Source organism: Eubalaena glacialis, chromosome 20 (genome assembly GCF_028564815.1).
Source record: "Eubalaena glacialis isolate mEubGla1 chromosome 20, mEubGla1.1.hap2.+ XY, whole genome shotgun sequence".
In the NCBI taxonomy this organism is placed as follows: domain Eukaryota; kingdom Metazoa; phylum Chordata; class Mammalia; order Artiodactyla; family Balaenidae; genus Eubalaena; species Eubalaena glacialis.
In genome coordinates, this window is record NC_083735.1 from 26,219,009 (window position 1) to 26,240,403 (window position 21,395).

At 37.7% G+C, this 21,395-nt stretch overlaps 1 protein-coding gene across 5 annotated transcripts in view; it reads left to right on the plus strand.

Annotated features, from left to right (window-relative positions):
* The window catches only part of NRG1 (neuregulin 1), a 1,020,731-nt gene that overhangs the window by 811,818 nt on the left and 187,518 nt on the right, over window positions 1–21,395 (plus strand). The gene's annotated exons all lie outside the window — the stretch shown is intronic.

A 21,395-nucleotide genomic window follows, 5' to 3' on the forward strand; every position in this document is an offset into this window, starting at 1 on the left:
TAGTGCTTGATCATCGGAACACGGACGTGAATGACAGTTTCACCTCCTGTTTCCCTAAGAAGGGCTGATGCTTTCGACACTGTCTTGGACAGAGGAGGCGCCCCAAATAAATACTTGTTTATGAGTGATTAAGTGAAGAAGATGCTTTAAAAAAAAAAATGGAGGGGAGGGGGAAGAATATAAGGGCTTTTTTTCTGCCTCTGCACTTCCCAATTATTAATCGATCCAGATACCTCAAGGCACTTAGAACACCCCCCAGCACATTTCATAAAGCATTTCTGAAGAATTAATTCAATGGCACTCTGTTATCTTACAGAAGTATTTGCCCGTTCCTTGCAGGAAGAAAACAAGATTTGCCTAGTTCTCTTACTGGCATCGCTGAGAGCATTTCAGAGCCTGGCTTATTGGCAGAGACCTTAAACAGGTTTTGAGCAAAACAGATTGAACAGAGAGTAATTGTTTGGCCACTGACCATTCCTGTGCGTGCTTCTATGATAGGATACTGCTAAGCAGATTCACCTTCATTACCCTTCGTTAGCCCTCATGAGGGTGTATTGAAATTTTCCTTACTTTCTCCCTGTTTTGGAGATACCCTATCGCATTTTATTCAACAAGGGCTGAAGTGGGGAGCCGGATTAGCAATCTCCCTAAGTGACATTCTCTACTGTCCTCTCGAAGGTTATCTCAGTAAATGAAAGAGCTCTTAGACCTGACCACAGTGGTAAAGTTGTAAAGAGTTATTTGCGGGGCTCTTTAAGTGTTGTTCTGTCCTGCCCGGGAGTACTCTGCCTTCAGACGTTTCTGTGGTCCTATGGAGGACGTCTGATGAATTAAGGAGGGGACGGTGGCTTGAAGTAGCATCCCTTTCAGGTAACAGGTCTGCACTTTGTCAAGGCTTCAGGGCAGCAACGCCTTACTTAACATAGACATTTCAGATAAGCACCCGTGGTGGGTGGGAGAGATGTTAAGAGCCAACAGGCATTTCTGTGCCCTACAGATCTCATCTATTAGGTAGGCAGCTGTGTTGGGACTACCTAATATTCTCTCCTGACACAGCGTCCCAGAGCTTCCTTGGTGACTCTCATTATGCTTTCCAATCCCACCGCTGTGATTCCCTCTGAACCAGATAGATTGGCATCTTTAAGTGACATTCTCTTGACTCTCTTCCCAGAGAATCTGGAGTGAACTTGGCTCTAGGTTGGTTTTAAAGTGTATCTCTCTTTTCCATCAGGTAGTTGTCTTCCTTGGGGAGGAATTTTTTACCCCCCCTCCAGGGCACCTTGTGCTTGTTAAACCCTATAAAGCAGATAAGAATATTTATTCTTCATTTGATTCAGAAACAATGATCAACTTGAAACCTGCTTTAGATAAAAGCACCTGGCGTTAAATAGTATTGCTTTGAAATCACTGTTTCTTTCCTTCTTGTCATTTCCCTTGTAATGCTGTCAGTGTACTTTTCCTTATCTTAGGAGACTAAATAACTGAGAGCCATAATGGTTTGTGAGGGAAACCCACACCTCTTTTTCAAGCTTTTTTGCACTCTGTAGTCCTCAGGCATCCTCAAAGGAATGACCTCTAGATGCCATAACTATAGCATCGCCACTTGGCATACCAGCTCAAATTAGGGCTTACAGGACACCCATCTGTTAAATAGCTCCTCCATCAGTGCCCTTCAATCCCAGGTTTCACCCCTCTCTTAAAACAGCCACTGAAACTTTCTGTCCTACATGATGCCCATGCAACAGCCAAGCCTCTTTGGAGGTTATAACATTACTTCACGACAGTCAAGGGAGAGATAAGGCTGAGAGAACTCAGCCCCTCAGCCCCGCTGTGTGCTGTATTATATGCAGAGGCATAAACACATCTGTTGGAGGGATAGCTTTAGGGGAAAAAGATTTCTTTAACTTTCATGCGACACGTGTGACTGGTATGTGATATATACTTAGCTATGTTTCGTATCATCGCATTTTTATACTGAATATTGAATTGCACACTGTTATGGCTGCAGATGTTCAACAGAATTATCTGTGTCGCAGTAATGACTCTAATAGTTCCCAGGCCCTTGGGGTCATTGATTTTTCTTCTTTGCTCAAAAAAAAAAAAAAAAGCAACCTCAGCGTAATCCTGGGCTTTGTAACGAGGATCCATGTACCAAGGGTGCTGTAACTTCCTGCACCTCGTAGATGCTGGATCTCCCATATCCAGACTTTTCATATTGATTCAGCTCAACAAACTTTGTCTATTGAAGCCTGAATTACAAAACCAGAGCTTCCCCCCGACCCATTTGGTATTTGGCTCTAAGCTTCTTCTCTGAATCTCTGTTTGCTGATGTTTTTCTTTCATTAAAACACTGCAAAGGATTCTTTTTATTTATTTTTCCTTTTAAATGACCTGGAACCCATTCATTATCAAGCCTAGCTCAGTTCTAGAACTACTGGGTCTCCCTTCATCCCTGGCAGAAGGGGCGTTTGTAAGTACAAGTGGTGGAAACATCAAAACACTTAGTATCCCAAATGGGTAGAAGCCGGCCATGTGCTTCCCGGGTGACATCACCCACCTGTTTTGTTAACTCAGTGGCTTCCCAGGCTGAAGTGCTTGTCAACATTCTTGGATATGAAGTGCCCCGTCACTACCAGGGCAGCGCCTGTTTACAGAACAGGAGGAATGTCCAGTGATCTGTTTCAAGCTGGTGACTTGTGACCACTTAGATGATGTAATTATTAAAGACATTAAATACTAATTTTAGAATGAAGCGGGTTTATTTTGGAGAATGATTTTGAAGCAGAAAGAGTGGGAGAAACTTGGGATACTGTTCTCATATCTGCAAAATGAGAAAATGATATGATGGAAAAATGGGAAGAAAAGACCATAAAACATGTAAGTCATCAGAAAATATTGAACCAGTATGAGAGCAATGAACACATCACAGGCCAGGCACTAGCATTTGATACTTATTAATAAGGGAGCTACTATTTACTAAATATCCTACCATGTTCCAGGCAGTGTAACAGATGCTTTGTGTGTTTTATCGCCTGTCCTTTAGTACGAAAATGCCTCACTATTACAGGATACCTGGTACTTAGTGCTACAGCCCGATTGCCTGGATTTAAATCCTAGGTCTGCTCCTTACCTGTATAGTCATGGGAAAGTTACTTAATCTCTCCATGCCTGTTTCCTTACTTGTAAAATTGGGATAATAAAATTATTATCATAAAGTTATGCTGAGGCTTAAATGAGATAACAGCAGTAGTAAGTGCCCCATCAATGTTAGCTCTCTTCAGAAAATGATTTAAGACACAGATCTCCTGTGCCTTTGCTAAGATATTTGACACAATTTTCCAAATTTACCTTGTACGGTAAAAAATAATCCAGAGCTGGCCTTAGATTAGAGTGAGTATAAATATTAATATCTACTACCTGTAAATAGAGAGAAAAGTGGATAAGTATGTCAAATACCATAACTGCATATAGGTATTATGAAAACAGTCCTGAATTCAGTCTAAATATTGAAAGTAGAGTGAGGTGCAATATCATTTTATCTCTGGCAGAAAAAGGTTGAGGTCTCAAACTTGAGAAGGTTTTGAAACATGAGTCCTTTTCTGGCCACACTGAAGAGTTGATGCTTATATAGAATGCATGCGTAGTCTTCTCTTTTGGGACTAGTACAAATTGAAAAGGAAAATGTGGATCCACATGCCCTTTGTTATCTTTTTATCAAATGTAAGAGTATATTGCCAACAAGGTTCATAGAATCCAGTGCAGGTGTTTCTAAATATAAACAAAATAATGAATATAAAAAAAATCTACATCTCTCATTATCCCCCCCTCCGCACACACTAGAATGGCTATAGGTAGTGCTTAAAATTCTGGAAGTGTGATTCTTAGCAAATCAGTGTTTTATTAGCGTTCTCAAAGTGACAAGTTACATTTGACACTAACGGAATTCATCTTATCCTGTTCTGTTAGGATAGACGAAAACAAACCAAGTGTCAGTATTTTGGGTGAGTGATTTCATTTGCTCAGAGAAGCAGAAAAGTAGACTTCTAATATTTTGATCAACCCTCGAGTTCTCCTTTTGACAAACAGAAAATACAGAAACTTAAATCATATAGTATTAGCTTAAAAACTGATTTATCTTCATCAGAGGAAAATAACATCTATTAAATATGCTGTCAGGTACATAAAATGAAATTTCTTCAAAGGACCAAGTGGTGGTATTGGGTTCATCCTAATCCTACGCATGTTTGCACGCGTGTCCTTTCGTGAGTTTTAACAGATTTTTTAAAAGCGAGCTACCAAAATGCCAATAGATGTCAGTGTTTGTTGCTTTAGAAAAAGTGAGGTGTTAGAAGCAAAAAAAAAAAAAAAAAGAAGCTTAATTTATTCTGTTTTGCTAAGCATAAAGCCTGACTACTTTGAAAAGTTTGACAGTTAGTAATACCCTATATAACCTTGCTTACTTACATTTTGTGAATGAAAATGTCACATTTTCACATCCCTCTCTTCTATGAAAAAATGCCTCTGCAATTAATTCCCCAAGGAATTCAGAATGCAGGCTGAAATACACTAATCAGTGCATTCCTTTTTTTTTTTTTTTAATGAAGGAACAATTATTTGAGAATGTTGTTACATACACCTTGGATTTATTTGCATTTGTAAACTATAAATTAAGTACGCATGTTTCTTAGGTCGCCTTGATTACAATTGCATAAGTGCATTTTTGAGTCCAACTTAAGATCTGTGGAGTTCTGCCTTTGGAAGGTCAGAATTCTCTTCTTTCTCCGTTTCACTAGTGTCACCTTTTTCTGGCCTCCAGAGGGTGCTCCAGGAGCATCACACTGCTATTCCCCAAAGAACGACTCCTTTTTTCTTTCTAAGTGACTTTGATATTCTGGGCAATCTATGGGGAAGAATAGGATCCCGATTTCATCAGTTACTACCTCAACTGAAGTTTGTTTCCCAGCTAGACGGAAATAGACCAAATCCCCCAAGAACATTCCGAAACATCATTCTGATGATGACGATGCAGTTGTAAACCTGCAAGGGCACATCTGTGAGATGTACTTTTATTTTATTTTATTTTTAAAATTTTTATTGGAGTATAGTTGATTTACAATGTTGTGTTGGTTTCAGGTGTACAGCAAAGTGAATCAGTTACACATATACATATATCCACTCTTTTGTAGATTCTTTTCCCATATAGATCATAACAGAGTACTGAGTAGAGTTCCCTGTGCTATACAGTAGTAGGTCTTTATTAGTTATCTATTTTATATACAGTAGTGTGTATATGTCAGCCAATAACTTTTCCCCAGAGAACTTAGCATCTTATAAGCATCTTTCAGTCGCCCCTTAGAGCAGTTCCTTTTGCATAAGTTTGGACAGTACCTGCAAAGACATTTAGTCATATTTAAAAGTTCCACTGTGGCATTGGAAAATTATACACGAGCACATCAAAATTACAGAGAGGATCTTTAGGAACACATGTTTTCATGTCTTCACACCTTATCCTCAACCCCTAGCTAACACGTTTAAGAACTCTACTTTGATTGAACTACATGTTTTTGAAAATGGGTTGGAATGACTAATTCTTTTGGATCACAGGCTAACATTATAACACTGTCACAGAGTCACTGTTATTTGCTCACGATTTATTCCGCTCTGCACTGGTCATGTTCATTGTGAGTTACTCCCAGTTTGTTACTTCCCTTCTCTTTTTAAAGGGCAATATTGTTCACATTGTTTTGGTCCAAGAAAGGTATTATTGATGGGCAGTAGCCTTTGGTCTGCGACAGTGTCCCAAACCTTCTGTTTCATAGCTTCAGTTGGCAGGCAGCTGGCTCCTCTGGGCAGCTGTTGAATTTTAGTTTCAGTGATGTGAGAGTCAGGGAATGTTTTATTAGGTTGAACCATCAGAAATTGTCAATTCTGTAGATGATACACGACTGAATATTGTCAATGTCATATAGTTTAATATTTGGACTCTGTTTAGTAGTTTGACTTTATGCTTTACATGGTATTTTTAAAAATATCATAGTGACAGCTTTGAAAAAAGTCGTAGAAGTTAATTAAGTGAGGTTAAAGTAATGTATAAAAGGAAGCTGGGCTAGGAAGTCATTAAACCAGTGGCATTTTCTCCAATAAATAGGTTAAATGATAGCCATATAAAATGAATTCAGCATAAAGGTAGAGTGCCAGGGCAATGGGCATTTTCCCTTGGAGAGAAAAGTAGTACATTTCCATCACAACATATAACTTGGATTTTTATTGAACCTGTTAGCAAACAGTTACTATGCTTTATCTTACCCACCATATTTCTACAGAGATTACAAAGATGTGAGTGAGAAATGTTAGTGACTAGTGAACAATCTTGGCTTTGTTTTATGGAATAATATTTTTTTTAACTTTACTCAGTTTTACGGTACTACAATTCAATTTTTCCAGTAGTTATAATAAGTGTGAATTTTACTGCCATGTGAAAATGTGCTCATTATCAATGGCCTATATTACTTTATAAATAAGGTTAGAACTTAGGTAAAGCCAGCTTTTTAAAGTGCATATGTTTCTGTTTGTAATTGTAACTCATCTGTTTGTTACATATGATCGCACAGTTGTAAAGACAAACTGTATTTTTAAAGGATGTGACTCTTCTTAGCTATTCCATAGTAAATATAAAACTAATATTTAAAAGGAAATGTCTAAATTCTAATTTGGAATTTTTTTCAGAACAAATAAATTTTATGCATATACTGAAATGTTCTGCATACTGAGTGTCTTATATTTAAGGATTCCCGAATTGAAAGTTAAAATTCCTACACATTTTATAACTTTTTCAAAAAATATATTTCAACCCTAGGTAAAGCAAAGTTTGGATATTCATTATGCATAGAAAATTTTCTCTATTAAAGCCCTAAAGAGAGTTTTTGATCTTAACTGTTTAGTACATCATTTATTGAAAATTTTTCATTTGTATATATCATAATAGGAAATTGTATTTATGAGTGAACTGTTAAGAAATGTATCCAAAAATCAAAGAAAAAAAAATGAAGGAAGTAGTCAACAGGTATTTAAAAGAAAACTAATGCTCATGATAAGAGAGTTTTCTTTTATAAAGATAAATACATATGTTGCTATTTAGTGTTTAGAGATATGTATTTTGTGAATCAAGTGTTCTATTCTTAAGTTTATCAGGACTTAGAGAAGTTTCTGGTTTTCCCTAAATGTGTCTTTTCTCCCCTTTCCTCATCATATGCCGTGGACTTTCTGTTGTACTGGGAGATAAGAAGGGGAGCAGAAGAGGGTTGGTAACTTGCTCTAGTAGTAGTCGATGTGAAGTAGGCTGCAGGATTCATTTGGGACACAGCACACTATGGTTTTGTGTCTACAGTGTGAACATTTGTATTCTGTTTAACATGATTTAGTATATGAAAAAAAATTTTTGTGGAACTTCCTTTTGCCTCTCTTCCCTTCCAAACTTGGAAAGTTGACTTTTAGTTATGAGCTTATACTATATTAATGGTTACAGATATTTAAATGAAAGGGTTGTTTTGTGTTTGTTTTATATATTCATGTAATATATGAGTATACAGTAGGAAGACTTCTTTGGATGGGGTCCAATGTCATATCCATTTGTAACCTCCGTTGGGGTTGAGCTGAGACTAAAACGTGCACCTATGCAGTTCAGCGAAACCCAAATGAACGTTCTAAATCCTCATTTTGATGGTTCTCTTATCTTCTCTCCAAACCCACTGGAGTGAAGGAAGTATGAAGTATGGATGACATTTTTTTTTTTTTTTTAATTTGTTTGGCTGCATCGGGTCTTAGTTGCAGTGCACGGGCTTAGTTGCCCTGGGGCGTGTGGGATCTTAGTTCCCCGACAAGGAAACTGGTCCCCTGCATTGGAAGGCGGATTCTTAACCACTGGACCACCAGGGAAGTCCCTGGATGACATTTTGAATCCAAATCTATATATTCCGCAGGAGATAGGATGAAACATAATCCCCCTAAAAAGCACAAACCTGGATTCAAGCCCCCCTGGGTGTGGTCCCACCTCTGACCCCTGTGATCCAGCCATCTCCAAACCAGCAGTATCCTGACGTTCGACAGCACTCCAGAACCGAGCAGTATTTTGCCTTTTCCCCAAATTATCTGGCCTGTTCGCCTTAAAAATAAAAACCCGTTTTCTGAAGGTGACCACTAGAAAGAAAAATTAGCTCTGTTCTTTCCTAACCAGCAGGCCGAATGAGAATTCTTGTATTTGAATATAGTGTGATTCAGAATACATCAGCATGAAAATTTGACCTTGAACAGCACTGGGTAGAGGTTTCTGGGACACTTGCATGGTGGCCCTGGCTTAATGACGGCTGTGTTCCTCCAGGGTTGAGAGGTGCTGGTTTTAGTTAGACCAGAGCAGTGGTTGAAAGGCAAGGCTCTGGTTCTGTCCTCTGACTGCGTGGTGTGAACTCTTGACAGTGATGACAACTCTGTAAGCCTCAGTTTCTATGTGTGTACACTGTGGGAAATAATATTATGTCATTCATGTGGTTGTTCTAAGGAGTAGTGTTGAGTATTGTGCTGGGTACAGAGTAAGGACTAAATGATCAGTTTTATTGAGTTTAAATATCAACAAGATCTAAGCACTTTTCCAATGTGTGTTCATCTAATGCTATCTTCTTGCTATGTATGTATCAATGTTGTCTGAACTTTAAGCCCTCCACAAATAACTATAAATACTGTACATTTTTTCACAGGGTCTTATACGCAGAGGTTCTTTGTAAATAATTATCATGTTGTTGATAATACATATCAAATATTTATTAGGTATACATTCTATGGCTTTGGACTCTTGGTGAGAGTTGGATGTCATATGTGTAACACATTCATAAAAAGATCAGCCAGATATTCTTGACCTTGAACTTTGGTCTATAGATTAAACTCATTTTTGGAGAATGGGGGAACACTGGCAGTGATGTTTTAACAGATTGGTGCAAAAATAGGTTATGTGCACTTGTATTTTTAATAATACACACGCACACACTTCTTTTAAAACATATGCCAGTTAGTTCTTTAGATGTAACTTTCCCATTCCTAATCTCCCATGTCTTGATGGTCAAGGATAATTTTGTTTTACACATAGTGCCTAGTGGAGTACTTTACGTACAAATATTTATAGAATAAATAAGTGAGAATCATTTTTCTATTTATATTTATTGACTATTTTGTTCCCTGAGCTACAAGGATAGATAATTGTAATGATGAATTGATTTAACTGGAGCATATTGTATTGTGTGTGTGTAACTTTATGGTCTGACAAAATTTTCCATTTCTATATTAAGTTGACATTATTTTGTGTATATATATACAAGCCTGCTTTTATATTCTTTTGGTATTTTTTCTCTGCCAACAGAGTGACAGTTTCTGTTTTAAGCACAATATTTCATTGTTTGAAATTATGGACTTTTCTACATTTTCCACTTTAAATGGTTTTTAAATAAATAAAAAAGGGGAGCCTGTCTTGAAGCTCGTGAAATGGTAGATTTTTATAAAGTTATGATCGCAGTAATATTGAAAACTGCTGTCATCTATTTCTGAGAGATATATTGAAGACTGGTACATTACCCCCAGAAAGATTAGTTCGAATACGGAAAATAGCGATTATAATTTGCTTTAGTGAGGTCACCTTGCTGTATACTTGGAATCTTCCCTGGGGGGTGGGGAGAGGAAACGGCTCATGCATTATCCATTTTGGGAAAGAGTTATACATATACAGGAATTATGGAAATGAGCTGGTGGGTTTGTCAAGAGAAAACCAGTTATTGGAATACTGAGTTGAATAGAAAATGAAATACATAATTTTCCATATATTAAATTGAATAGAAATGGGAGACTTAGGTCTTAAGGGTTGTTTTTTGGTTTTTGTTTTAACATGTTGATTATATTGTATGTTCTCCTTTGCCCTTAACCTGACAGGAAGGAGAAATGTCGATAGAAATAGTTGTTTTAAATATTTTGCTATTTGGAAAGCAACATTAGAGTTTTAAATGTTGTATTCATTATTTATGCCCCATCAAAAAGGACTGGGGTCCACTTCAGGAAGGCAGGTAAGACAAAGGCCATTATCTTTCCCTGGGATTTAGCAGAAGGTAAGGGACAGTATAGCGAATATAGTCCCTGAGACCTACAGATTCACTGCCCTCTCAGAATGAATGTAAAAGAGACCCCCTTCACCAAGAGAGCATCTAAGTTGGACTGTGCAGGGGGAAGAAATGTCACCACTTACAATATGCTACTGATGACAGAATAAATATTCACAAAACATAAGAAGCTCAGTGAAAGCCCTGTATCTGAATTTGGTGACTAAAGTCACACTCCGTAAGGTAAAGACAAGTTTCAGTGCTTCCTTGAACCTTCCACTGAAGGTAGGCTTACTTCATTCCACCTCTTGAAATCATGATGAAAAGGCAGGATGCAGCCATCTTGCCTTGAGCCCAGCAATCTGGGAATAAAACTCCCTGTAGCCGGAAGGGTAGTAGCAGCTGTCTTCCAGGAATTTGCCTCTAGACAGGCACATTTGGGGAAACTTCGAGGCGCCTACACCTTCGGACAACGGGGATACGAAGAGAGGCAGCCATAGGGCTGAATGCTCTTTTTGTCATTTTAGACATGGGACTTTGTAAAGTTACTGCTGACCTTAATGCAGATACCCTTTTGTGATTTGTTTCTGTGAAACTCATGGGCAGCTGGATGGCACAGCTTCTGAAAAATGCTGTTGCTCTTGAGCAAGATAGATAAGTTACAACTGTACCAAGAGGACAGTGTATTCATCCCCCAGTGGTCTTACCATTCTCACATTCACTCAAAGAGAGAAGTCACCCTTTGGAAGATTCAGTGTTTGGCTAGTATTAGTATGTCAACTCCTTATAAAGTATAAAAAAAAAAAATTCCCTACTTAGAACTTAAAAGAATCTATTTTTTTTATTATGAATACGGTGGTTCTTTGTTGAAAACTCCCTTGACAAATTAAGGAAATAATAGCCATCCTTTGAATTGTCATGTTTCACAGTACATTCATAACTAAAAGCCTCCTATATAAGTAAGAACTGATGGTTCCATGGACAGAGTCACTCTATTTCTGGTCACGCGATAAAATAAGAAAGGGGAACTGATTATATATTGATATACATACACAAGGGTCTAAGTACTAAATTTGCACATTGCCTTAATATGTGGTTGTATGCTTTCTATGGGAACAGAGTTTCTTTTCAGTTACTTTCAAAAAGTATTAATAAATAATTATACTTAAAATAGACTACAGCTACCTTTTAAATGGTTAGATAGGTTTACTTATAGGATTACTTTTGTGATTACTAATCCTTATAAAATTTCAGGATTTGGTATAAATGTGAAGTCATTAACCTGTAAAGACATCTATAAATGTATGTAAAAAAATAGGTAACTTTCTATGTTCTATCACCTTATTTTCTATAAAACAGAAAGTATACTTGGACTATTTTTATCTGACTATTTTATTAACTTTATTTTATTTATTTATTTTAAATTTATTTATCCTCTTCGTTTTTGGTTTGCAGGATAGAGATCAAAGCAATCTCAGTTTTATTTCGAACATTTTATTTTGTCACTTACTTAATTTTAATTCTTAGAGAATAAACCATTGTCCTCACCCAGAGGAAATTTTTTTTTTTTTTTTTAATTTATTTTTGGCTGTGTACGGTCTTCGTTTCTGTGCGAGGGCTTTCTCCAGTTGCGGCGGGGACCACTCTTCATCGCGGTGCGCGGGCCTCTCACTGTCGCGGCCTCTCCCGTTGCAGAGCACAGGCTCCAGATGCGCAGGCTCAGTAGTTGTGGCTCACGGGCCTAGTTGCTCCGCGGCATGTGGGATCTTCCCAGACCAGGGCTCGAACCCGTGTCCCCTGCATTAGCAGGCAGATTCTCAACCACTGCGCCACCAGGGAAGCCCCCAGAGGGATTTTTAATTGACTGATCATATGTGCACATTTTAGCCCTTAATATCTCCAGACTGTGAACCTCTCAAGGTCATGTCTATCTTATGCATTTTCGTATCACCAGGGGCTAGCACAGTGGTGGGAACATAGTTGTTGCTCTTAAGAATTTATTCAGTGATTGAATAAATGAGGGAATATTGTAATTTGCTTAAAACAACGCATTGTGGGAGCTTATGGGGAGCAATTTAATTATTATGTTTCTATCAGTTAATAAGCAAGTATGAGTGCAAATCACCAGTACTAGCAATTCATGGATTTGTTCCTAAACTGATCATATGTTGTTTTCCTGCTTGAAATTTGCACACTTTTTCTTAAAGCTCTCAGGAAGTAATAATCAGTGCTTAATTATTCAGACTAATGAATAGGAATTTGAGGTTTGTTCAATCTATAATTCTTGCTAACCCTAAATTGTTTGTGTTACATTTCTTAAGAACATAGCGGCAGTTAAGAAACTAATCTGATGCAGTTTAAGGAGTTTATATTTGTAAATACTTAGACCATTGCCTGGAACATCGTGTTTGCTATGTTAAGAGTTCGTTATGTAAATAAAAAACAACCGTTCCTGGTAAGTAATGAAAATAATCTTAAACGATATTAATACTGCCTAAAAAGTAAGCTCTTAAATACAACTACAGTAGCCCTGGGGGAAAATCATAGAATGTTAGAACTGAAAAGGTTATCTTAGAGGCCATGTCCGTGAATCATATCTTTTCAAATGAAGAAAACACAAGGTCCAGCAAGAATATCTGTCCTAGTACTAGAACCCAGGCATCCAGATTTCAGGGTAGGGATTTGAATTACCATGATGCTACACTAACAGATCTAAGATGGACACTGTATGTGAATTCAACGTTTATAGTACTTTAGGTGTTATTATGCTTCCAAGTAAGAGAGATGTATTTCTGTGTCATCAAATAGCAGTTTGGGGTCCATCACTGATATGACTTTAATTATTTTGAGGGTTGCAGGAAATTTAAATCAGCTAAACTTTTACATCTAATTGTTCCTTGTTATAATATCGTGTGCCCAAGTGGGTTCGGTAAATATTAACTGACAAGATGACCAGTAAAGTAAGTAGTCCTAATGTCATAACCTGGAAGACGGGGGTAGTGTGTTTGTGTGTGTGTGTTGTGTGTGTGTGTGTGTGAATTCATGTATGGTGTGGGTGTGAGCTGCCTCAGTGCCCTAAAACTTTGTAAGCACCGATACCTTCATGCAAGAGGCTCTAACAAGAATGATGTCTGTGGGCTCTCTGGATCCTCTGTAGAAATGATGTATAAGCAAAAAAGAGCTGTGAACACTTGTGCCTTGACAGCTGCTCCGAGGCCACCAAGTCATTTCCCCTTGCATCTGTGAGCCACTGACCAGTCACTGATCAGAGTGACATTTTATCACTAACAAACTGAATTATCTTTGACCCAGAGACCTAGGGGGTCAAAGGCCTCCTACTCCATTATTAAATTTCCAAAGTGGTAGTGCAATTTGCATTAGGAGATTTATTTATATTTATTTATTTAGCTTTTGGTGGGGGAGGAGGAGGGAAATAGGAGGAACGACAGATGCAGTTGTTATTTTTTCCTCCCCTAAAGGATTATTATTTAGTCCAGACCTTTATCTGGAGGATTTTGCTAGCATCCTAAAAGAAAGGAGGGTCCCAAGACTCAACACACTGTGGTTTTCGTCTGGGCCTCACACGGTGTCCTAAAGCTTACTGGGAACCATGTCAAACTGGGCCTTCACAGACTGTCATACTGAGTGAAATAAGTCAGACAGAGAAAGAGAAATATCGTATGATATTGTTTATGTGCGGAATCTAAAAAGAAACGATACAAATGAACTTATTTACAAAACAGAAACAGACTTACTGATTTAGAGAATGAACTTATGGTTACAGGGGTGGGGATGGAGGACGGGTGAGGGGAGGGTTAGAGAGTTTGGGATTGACATGTACACACTGCTGTATTCAAGATGGATAACCAACAAGGACCTACTGTATACCACGGGGAACTCTGCTCAATGCTATGTAACAATCTAGATGGGAAAAGAATTTGAAAAAGAATAGATACATGTATATGTATAACTGAATCACTTTGCTGGACACCTGAAACTAACACAACATTGTTAATCAACTCTATTCCAATATAAAATAAAAAGTTTTAAAAAAACTGGGCCTTCACAGAAGAATGACCCTCCCCAGGTTGGAGCAGGGGAGGGGCTTTGCCTTGAGGACAACGCAGATCCTTTGAGGGTGGCAGGAACTTGTAAAGTTGGCTGATTCATATTCAACTGGCCCCATTAATGAGGGCCTTAATTAGTGGCTAGAAAGAGACTGAAGAGTTCATTTGGAGCCCATCCAAGGAGCTGGGAGGACAGACAATGCTGATTCCCAGCCAGTCACAGACTGAAAGGCTCTTCCAGGTCATAACTAGGGAAGCACTACAAGCTGGGAGGGCTGGAGAGTGAAAGCCTGGCTTCAGAGTGTGTGTGTGTGTGTGTGTGTGTGTTTGTTGTTTGTTTTTTTAATTTTTATTGGAGTATAGTTGATTTACAATGTGTTGTGTATGTGTGTTTGAACCTATAAAACTGTATAATAAGCAGTCATCTCTTGGGATAAAGAGGGAAGCAGGAGCTGCAGTGAAGGAGCCCCGATGTGATGGGGTGGAAAGGGCACTGCTCAGGCGGGCAGAACAGAAAGAGACAGACAGAGAGAGAGAGAGAGAGAGAGAACACACTGTGTTCTTATGGTTTTGGCCGTCGTTTAAAATATCTGGGCTTTATATTCTTATCTAACGATTAAGGAGATTTATTTAGATGAAATGTAAACATTTTAGATGTAAAAGAAAACTATGATTCAAAATGTGCATTGTATTCGTCAGTGGTCTCTGCAAGACCATCCTGCAAAATTTTGTGTAATGCTTTCCTGGTACGTTTCACTCAGAGGCTTTAGTAGTGAATACCTTTTCAGAAATCTTAGGGTATTCGAGAAATAATAGTCGTGTAAGGTCTAGGCAAATAACAAATTGATTGTATGTAGGAAATTGTCTTCTGTAGAATAATTTTTGATGGGTGAGCTAGTAATGTGGTTAATTTATCTTGGGAAACACCTAGAAGATCTGTTTCGGTATGTGAATTATTTAGTGAAAATATAGAACATGGTAATAAATGTATTTATAAATTACTAGTACATAAGCCTTTTATGTGAAATTCCCAATAGAAACTGGGTGCTGGCTGTGAATTATGATCTCTGATACCCTTAATGTAGCTGTTCCTAAAAAGCATATGATATAGGCGTTATGGGATTTAACCTCTACCGAGGACCAGCAAGTGTGAAGCAGCAAAGAATACAGACTAGAGTCTTTGAGAAATTCTTAATATATCTGCTTTAAAAATGAGAAAATTGTTTAATTTTTCTCAGTGTTGTATGTTCTTTAGATTTAATTTTTGTTCTTCTCCATCCTTAACTTTCTATGTAAGACATTGCATTTTATTTTTTAATATAGGCTCTGTTGATTTTCCAGAAACGATCTCCTGCACGAAATTCCTCAAGAAGTTGTTTTAACTTTGTCGATCATCTTAACAGAAGGATCATAATATTAAGTTAATTTAATATACCATATTTTTTTCTCTGTAGTAACTCTGAATTGTCATCAAGGATACTTGTAAACTTTCCATTAACGAAGATTCCCAAATTTATTCTCCCCTTGATAAAGCAAATATTTTATTGGAAAAGCCGGAGACTGCTTTTTAAGGGAAGTGGATTAAGCTGCTGTGATTGTTGCTGTGAATGTGTCCGAGTCATTTTGATTGCCTTTTTAAACCACTGGGTCCCACATATAGAAACAAAAAATGGTTTTTTTCATTTTATGCATTTCACAATCATAATTAAAGATTTACTGATAAGATATAAAGTGCAAATCAAAGATCTGAGGAGAAGTATATGAAAGAAAACTTATTTCTCAAAAACTTAATCTAAGAGAAAAAAGAATTGGGTAAGCATCAGGTGGTTCATCTGTGGCCTAGAGATATATTTAAGTGTATCATCCAGAGGTCCATTTATTACCAGCAGAGAATCAATTCCACTTATTCTTCTCTTTCTCTGAGGTACAGCTCCAGGAAGAAATTTTAATTGATTGGTGGGAAGGTTTTAACACAGGCAAAACTTACAAGCCAAGCACCATTATTTCTAGTACAGTGACTTTACCACATTATTGGGTAATAAAGCTAAAAGCTGCCAAATGTTTCAGAATTATTTTCAGAAATTTACTTCCTCCTTATTCCCATTACTTTGAGAAAGAGCCAAGAGAAGGGGCTTAGTCAGCATGCAATTATGGTAGTAGATAAAATATACAGTTTGGTCTAAAACTAAGATGCAGTGAGCTCTCATTGTACTTTAATCAATCAAGAACTGTTGAGACGTTAGTTGTCATTCTAACTGCCACTCCTTTGAAAGTAATCTGCCTTTCTTCTCTGGATGCTTTTAAGATTTTGTCTTTTTTTTTTTCTTTTCTGGTTTCACTATGATGTATTTAGGCGTGGATTCTTTTTTATTTATCCTGCTCAGAATTCACTGGGCTTCTGTACATTTAGTTTATTCTGGGAAATTCACACCCATATCTCTTCAAAAGTTTCCTCTCTCCCATTCTCTTCTCTCCTTCTGAAACTTTAATTAAAAGTATGTTGGACCTTCTCACCCTAATCAGTTCTCTTTACATCTCTTTCGGAGTTCCCATCATTTGTCTAACTCCATTGCTGTATTTCTTCTGATCTGTCTTCCGATTCACTCATGGTTTCTTCTGCTCTGTACAGTCGGCTGCTAAGATCATTCATTAAGTTTTTCATTTCAATTCTTTTTTTTCCCTAGCAGCTTTATTTGGCTGACCCCTTTTCACATCTTCTGTGTAGCATTTTATATTCTCCTGGTCCCTGGAGATAGTTTCAAGTTTGTCATTTATTTTAGCAGAGTTAGCACACTTGTTTCATCATTTGTGTATGATGATTCCAGTATACGGTAGTTCTCACTCAAGGCCTGTTTCTTTCCGTGCTTGGTTGTCTCCGATTCTGTGTTAATTCTTGCTCAGGAAAACGATCTGTGGCATTTCTCAAGATGTAAGGTGAAAGTGCGTGCATGCCTGCCTAGGTCTGTGTTTGTTCCTGCTGGATACCTGGGACCCTACCAGTTTCATGGCCTGAGGTTCCAAGGCCTCTCATTCTGCTTATCTGGGCTTCAAGAGCCTGACTTTAACCTCAGCTTTCCCTTCCTGCTTCCCTCAGAATCAAGACAATGTCTCTTAGTTCTCTGGGGTTGGCGGAGAAGTAGGTTTTGTTTTGGTTACCTGTGGGGGTAGCTTTTGGGGGGTTCTTTTTTTATCTTTATTGGAGTATAATTGCTTTACAATGGTGTGTTAGTTGCTGCTGTATAACAAAGTGAATCAGCTAGACGTCTATGTATATCCCCATATACGCTCCCTCTAGCGTCTCCCTCCCTATCCCTCCCCTCTAGGTGGTCACAAAGCATCAGCTGATTTCCTGTGCTATGCGGCTGCTTCCCACTGGCTATCTATTTTACATTTGGTAGTGTATATATGTCCATGCCACTCTCTCACTTCATCTCAGTTTACCCTTCCCCCTCCCCGTGTCCTCAAGTCCATCCTGTATGTCTGTGTCTTTATTCCTGTCCTGCCCCTAGGTTCATCAGAACCATTTTTTTCTTTAGATTCCATATATATGTGTTAGCATACGGTATTTGTTTGTCTCTTTCTGACTTACTGCACTCGGTATGACAGACTCTAGGTCCATCCACCTCACTACAAATAACTCAATTTCGTTTCTTTTTATGGATGAGTAATATTCCATTGTATATATGTGCCACATCTTCTTTATCCATTCATCTGTCGATGGACACTTAGGTTGCTTCCATGTCCTGGTTATTGTAAATAGTGCTGCAATGAACATTGTGGTACATGACTCTTTTTGAATTATGGTTTTCTCAGGGTATATGCCCAGTAGTGGGATTGCTGGGTCATATGGTAGTTCTATTTTTAGTTTTTTAAGGAACCTCCATACTGTTCTCCATAGTGGCTGTATCGATTTACATTCCCACCAACAGTGCAAGAGGGTTCCCTTTCCCTCCACACCCTCTGCAGCATTTATTATTTGTAGATTTTTTGATGATGGCCATTCTGACTGGTGTGAGGTGATAACCTCATTGTAGTTTTGATTTGCATTTCTCTAATGACTAGTGATGCTGAGCATCCTTTCATGTGTTTGTTGGCAATCTGTATATCTTCTTTGGAGAAATGTCTATTTAGATCTTCTGCCCATTTTTGAATTGGGTTGTTTGTTTTTTTGATATTGAGCTGCATGAGCTGCCTGTATATTTTGGAGATTAATCCTTTGTCAGTTGCTTTGTTTGCAAATATTTTCTCCCATTCTGAGGGTTGTCTTTTCGTCTTGTTTATGGTTTCCTTTGCTGTGCAAAAGCTTTTAAGTTTCATTAGGTCCCATTTCTTTATTTTTGTTTTTATTTCCATTTCTCTAGGAGGTGGGTCAGAAAGGATCTTGCTGTGATTTATGTCATAGAGTGTTCTGCCTATGTTTTCCGCTAAGAGTTTTAGAGTGTCTGGCCTTACATTTAGGTCTTTAATCCATTTTGAGTTTATTTTTGTGTATGGTGTTAGGGAGTGTTCTAATTTCATTCTTTTACATGTAGCTGTCCAGTTTTCCCAGCACCACTTATTGAAGAGGCTGTCTTTTCTCCATTGTATATTCTTGCCTCCTTTATCAAAGATAAGGTAACCAGATGCACGTGGGTTTATCTCTGGGCTTTCTATTCTGTTCCATTGATCTATATTTCTGTTTTTGTGCCAGTACCATACTGTCTTGATTACTGTAAATATGTAGTATAGTCTGAAGTCAGGGAGCCTGATTCCTCCAGCTCCGCTTTTCTTTCTCAAGTTTGCTTTGGCTATTCAGGGTCTTTTGTATTTCCATACAAATTGTGAAATTTTTTGTTCTAGTTCTGTGAAAAATGCCATTGGTAGTTTGATAGGGATTGCATTGAATCTGTAGATTGCTTTGGGTAGTATAGTCATTTTCACAATGTTGATTCTTCCAACCCAAGAACATGGTATATCTCTCCATCTGTTTGTATCATCTGTAATTTCGTTCATCAGTGTCATAGTTTTCTGCATACAGGTCTTTTGTCTCCTTAGGTAGGTTTATTCCTAGGTATTTTATTCTTTTTGTTGCAATGGTAAATGGGAGTGTTTCCTTAATTTCTCTTTCAGATTTTTCATCATTAATTTATAGGAATGCAAGAGATTTCTGTGCATTAATTTAGTATCCTGCTACTTTACCAAATTCATTGATTAGCTCTAGTAGTTTTCTGGTAGCATCTTTAGGTTTCTCTATGTGTAGTATCATGTCATCTGCAAACAGTGACAGTTTTACTTCTTCTTTTCCCATTTGGATTCCTTTTATTTCTTTTTCTTCTCTGATTGCTGTGGCTAAAACTTCCAAAACTATGTTAAATAATAGTGGTGAGAGTGGGTAACCTTGTCATGTCCCTGATCTTAGTGGAAATGGTTTCAGTTTTTCACCATCGAGAACGATGTTGTCTGTGGGTTTGTCATATATGGCCTTTATTATGTGGAGATAAGTTCCCTCTATGATTTCTTTCCTTCTGCTAACTTTGGGGTTTTTTTGTTCTTCTTTCTCTAATTGCTTTAGGTGTAAGGATAGGTTGTTTATTTGAGATTTTTCTTGTTTCTTGAGGTAGGATTGTATTGCTATAAACAAACTTCCCTCTTAGAACTGCTTTTGCTGCTTCCCATAGGTTTTGGGCCGTCGTGTTTTCATTGCCATTTGTTTCTAGGTATTTTGTGATTTCTTCAGTGATCTCTTGGTTATTTAGTGGCATATTGTTTAGCGTCCATGTGTTTGTATTTTTTACAGTTTTTTTCCTGTAATTGATATCTAGTCTCATAGCGTTGTGGTCAGAAAAGATACTTGATGCGATTTCAGTTTTCCTAAATTTACCAAGGCTTGATTTATGACCCAAGATATGATCTATCCTGGAGAATGTTCCATGAGCACTTGAGAAGAACGTGTTTTTGGATGGAATGTCCTATAAATATCAATTAAGTCCATCTTGTTTAATGTATCTTGTTTAAAGCTTGTGTTTCCTTATTTATTTTCATTTTGGTTGATCTGTCCATTGGTGAAAGTGGGGTGTTAAAGTCCCCTACTATTATTGGGTTACTGTCGATTTCCCCTTTTATGGCTGTTAGCATTTGCCTTATGTATCGAGGTGCTCCTATGTTGGGTGCATAAATATTTACAATTGTTATATTTTCTTCTTGGGTTGATCCCTTAATCATTATGTAGTGTCCTTCTTTGTCTCTTGTAATAGTCTGTATTTTAAAGTCTGTTTTGTCTGTTATGAGAATTGCTACTCCAGCTTTCTTTTGATTTCCATTTGCATGGAATATCTTTTTCCATCCCCTCACTTTCAGTCTGTATGTGTCCCTAGGTCTGAAGTGGGTCTCTTGTAGACAGCATATATACGGGTCTTGTTTTTGTATATCCATTCAGCCAGTTTACGTCTTTTGGTTGGAGCATTTAATCATTTACATTTAAGGTAGTTATCGATATGTATGTTCCTATTACCATTTTCTTAATTGTTTTGGGTTTGTTATTGTAGGTCTTTTTCTTCTCTTGTGTTTCCTGCCTAGAGAAGTTCCTTTAGCATTTGTTGTAAAGCTGGTTTGGTGGTGCTGAATTCTCTTAGCTTTTGCTTGTCTGTAAAGTTTTTAATTTCTCCGTTGAATCTGAATGAAATCCTTGCTGGGTAGAGCAATCTTGGTTGTAGGTTTTTCCCTTTCATCACTTTAAATATGTCCTGCCACTCCTTTCTGGCTTGCAGAGTTTCTGCTGAAAGATCAGCTGTTAACCTCATGGGGATTCCCGTGTATGTTATTTGTTGCTATTCCCTTGCTGCTTTTAATATTTTTCCTTTGTATTTAATTTTTGATAGTTTGATTAATATGTGTCTTGGCGTGTTTCTCCTTGAATTTATCCTGTATGGGACTCTTTGCACTTCCTGGACTTGATTGACTTTTTTTTTTTTTTTTTTTTTTTTTTAAAGGTAGTACTCGCTCTCTTTTTTTTTAAATTTTATTTTATTTATTTATTTATTTATTTATTTGGCTGCGTTGGGTGTTCATTGCTGCACCTGGGCTTTCTCTAGTTGCGGCAAGCCGGGGCTACTCTTCATTGCAGGACGCGGGCTTCTCATTGCAGTGGCTTCTTTTGTTGCGGAGCAGGGACTCTAGGCATGTGGGCTTCAGTAGTTGTGGCACGTGGGCTCAGTAG